Genomic DNA, 3,652 nt, shown 5'->3' with positions numbered 1-3,652 from the left:
AACTAGCAACTCATTCTGGAAACCCTTTCCAGACACATGAAGAACAAGAAAGTAATGACTATTTTTCATTACTCTCTAGTCCTAGCTCATTTCTGTCAGACTGTGTTCTCCTTTTTTTGTGGGTGGGTGTGTTTCTGTGTGTGCGTGAGATGTTGGCAACTAAATGTGTAGCTGCACTAGCCAGCAAGTGCAAGGGTGAACAGCAGCGAACAGGCTAGGAAATCTCAAGCAGCCCTAGCAGTGAGAAGAGCAGATCGGCATCAGGGACTGCCCGGGGTTTGGAGCAGGACACCAGACAAACCGGGCCCGGGCTCCAGGCACGCACTCTGCACAGACCTATGCTCAGGCCCAGGGTTCAGTGGACCTGCTGTTCAGTGGACGTGCATGTGGGAGTGAGAGGGGGTGTATGTCCAGCACTGAATTCCAGTCCTGAGCAGCCAGAGGGGAAGAAAAGGATCGTGCCATGTGTGGTTTTGGGTAGTGAGGAATGAAAGACAAACAAAACACCGCTATTCCTCCCTCTTTTTCCAGGCTCAGCTATAGCCTTCACTGCAGACTGCTCCAGCATGGGTTCTCCATGTGCTGCAGTTCTGAACAGGAAAATCTTTTTCAGTGTGGCCTCTTCCATATGCTTCAGGCCTGTCAGGAAAACTCTCACCTGGCGTGGCTTCTCCACAGGTTGCATGAGGGCTGCAACCCTGCCCAGAAATCCAGCTCTCAGGGGCCTGCGGGACTGTGCCAGGCATAAAAGTCAGTCCTTTGCCAGCTGGGGAGGGAGACAAGGACGCTTAGCATACAATTACCAAGGGAATAATGCTCCGATTTTAGCTGTGCACATAGCAGTGCCCCAGCCTAACGCATGGAGGACCCCGACCTAGAGGAAAGCAGGGTTTATATATGTTTACAATACAGCTGTGTCAACCAGTCCAATTACTCATGTTAAGGGGTGGGCTAATCAGTTACTGTTGCTCACGAAATCCGTATGTGCTTCTCCCAGGCAGGTGGTGTGGACGTATGGTCAGTGGGGTGTTAATCTTCATCGTTCTAAACCAATGTCCCGTGCAGGTGGAGGGGTTTTATACTAGATTCAGGTCCATTGCTGTTCTGGCCATAGTTACATACCTGGGGTTTTTTTGAAAGACAAAGCTCCTATTGTTTTATCGTCTGTATGGGGTGTTCTCAGCCAGTGAGAGCTGATTTAAGGTAGGTCTTCAGGTCACCCTGAGGTGAAAGTTCTTAGTCCTAGGCAGTGTTTGCTCCTCTAAGCAAGTTGCATAGCAGGTAGGGCCTTGCCTTTCACACCGCCTGTGTGGGCCTTGCCCTGCCTGTCCTCCTTCCTGACGCAGCCCTGCCCTCGCTGTTCCCTGGCAGCCGAGGGCTGCTCCCACCATCATTCAGCCTGCCAGAGAGCCAGAGAAACCCCTCCTCTTTGTGCCTGATGCCATTCCTGTCCTGCCCAGCACTGCTGGGGGTGGAGGTGGCTCCCAGTCACCCCAGGGCAGGGCTGGACCAGCCGGACTGGGTGTTCACCAGCCCTAGATCCTGTGAGATGTTCCAGGAAGGCTCTGGGCAGCCTGAGCTGGTAGATCCTGTTGGTGAGGGGGAGGGACGAGGTGGAAGTGCTGAAGCCTGCATGTTTGTGCTCCATCTGCTCCTTTCCTGTCCCATCCACAGGCCAGAGCATGCAGCAACCAGGCAGAAGAGACAAAAGCTAAAGCAGAATGGAGAGGGCTGGGATGTGGGTGCAGATATGAGCGTGGGGACTTTGGCAGCAGCCTGCCTGCTACCGGGGCTACTGCTCAGGACAGAGAATTGGACTGCAGATCAAGAGGTCCCTGGCTCAGCTCCATATCCCCCTTCCACTGCCCCCTTCCTTCTTCATCCATGCTGCCAACCCCTCTGAGCTTCTCCTTTGCTTGTGCTGCTTCTGCCAATCTCAGTGGAACTGCTGCGGGGAACAGACCATGCACCAGCAATGGGCTTTTCTCTCCTTCTCTCCTTCCTTCTCTTTCTCCAGGCTCTCTCTGAAAGGGCCCCTCAGGTTTTCCGTTTTCCTTAAGATGCTGCACCACCCAGGTAGGCTACCAGTGGCACCTCTTCCTCTCAGGGTCTGTGATGGCAGGGGATGGTCTCCTGATGCCACAGGCACCACCATGTCCTCATTTGCACTTCCACACCTTTCCCAGAAGAGGAGGGGACAGGAGAGACCTACCCCTCATCATCTCATCCTTAAGCTGAGTTTGGGAAAGCCCCCTTACAAAGGTAGTCCATGTGTGCAGGGGATGGGGATGGGTCAGGCAGAATACCCCCTGGACACCAGGCAAGATCTCACATCTATGATGTGTCTTCACCTCATCGTTAGCAATGGTGTCCATGTCTGCAAAGAAGGACCTCTTCTGTAGCTCACAGTCAATGCTGGCCCTTTCTCCTCCCCCCACTTGCCTGCTGCTCCACACCAGTCTGCCTTTGTGAGACCTAAAGTGAGGGGCACTTTGTGAGTGCTGGCTAGATCTCAGATCCATGAGGTGTCCTCCCTTCATCTTTAGCAATGAGGGCCGTGTTGTGGAAGCTCTCTTTGGAGATGAGGTGCTGTAGCTTCAGGTGTAAGGAAGAGAGCTGGTGGGGCTGTGCTGCTTGGGATGTCAGGTGGGATCAGGCTCTTAACTTCTGCTCAACAACCAACAACAGTGGACCTCTTCTCATGGCTCATACTCAGCACTGGTCCATTCTCTTCCCCCAACTTGCCTACCTTGTCAATGGGAGCAGGATTTCCCATACATGCAGGCATTTCTAGGGGGAAGCAAGAACAAGTGTGGTAGGGAAGAGGGTTTTGCTACGTCCCTGGATGCCCTGAGCAGCTGGAGGGACTGTGTCTATGGGGATGAGTCCCACAGCTGCAGTGTGGTTAATTGCAGGGAGCCCAAAACGGGACTGTACCCTGCAGTTGGCAGGATTCAAACCTGCGCGGGGAAACCCCAATGGATTTCTAGTCCATCGCCTTCACCACTCGGCCACAACTACCTGCTCCAGCCCTCTCTGCCCTGCTGATCACATGCCCTCTGCAATGACACCTGGCTCCCTGCGAGTTTCGGGGCCAGGTCCCTGCAAATGGGACCTGCACTGAGCACGACAGGCACCTGGTGCCAGCCTTCCAGAGGCCTTGAGAGGCATAACCCCAGGGGCTATAGCTGCAGCTCCCAGCTTCTTGTCCTCAGCCAGGCATCTGGGATATCCTGCTACGGGGGGTGGTGGTGGTGGTGGTTTCAATCCCCAGCTGCCGTCTCATCTGCTTCCAGAGAAAAAGGGAAGGCAGCTGTGTGGAGACAATCAGGGCTGGTGGTAGTTGTGGGGTGGGACGTTAGACCCCGCATTGCTTCTCAAATTTATCTGCGAGGGACTCCAGGCCTGCTGTGAGCACTGGAATGGGGACACTCCTGCAGGGAAGATGGTGACCTCCTGGTAGCACGTCCAGCCTCTTGGGGACATAGGGTGGTGTCAACCCTTGAACAAAGACCATGACTGCCGTGCAGGTTGTTGGTGTGTATAGGAGAGAGTGGCAGAGATCTATGGGAAGGGCAAGGTGGAGCCTGCCTGAGGAGAAGTGTGGAGGGGCAAAGGGAGAATATATGGGAGGTGTGGATGACTTAGGGGG

The 3,652-nt window shown here is 54.3% G+C and overlaps 1 non-coding gene across 1 annotated transcript; it reads right to left on the bottom strand.

Annotated features, from left to right (window-relative positions):
- Window positions 1-2,939: 2,939 nt before the first annotated feature.
- On the bottom strand, window positions 2,940-3,021 carry TRNAS-AGA (transfer RNA serine (anticodon AGA)). Its single transcript has one exon. It is a non-coding gene; the product is annotated as a tRNA-Ser (tRNA).
- Between the last annotated feature and the right edge of the window lie 631 nt (window positions 3,022-3,652).

The sequence above is a fragment of the Aptenodytes patagonicus genome, chromosome 10, assembly GCF_965638725.1.
Source record: "Aptenodytes patagonicus chromosome 10, bAptPat1.pri.cur, whole genome shotgun sequence".
NCBI classification, from domain to species: Eukaryota; Metazoa; Chordata; class Aves; order Sphenisciformes; family Spheniscidae; genus Aptenodytes; species Aptenodytes patagonicus.
The sequence above is the reverse complement of the archived record's forward strand: the minus strand, read 5'-3'. Positions and strand labels throughout refer to the sequence as shown.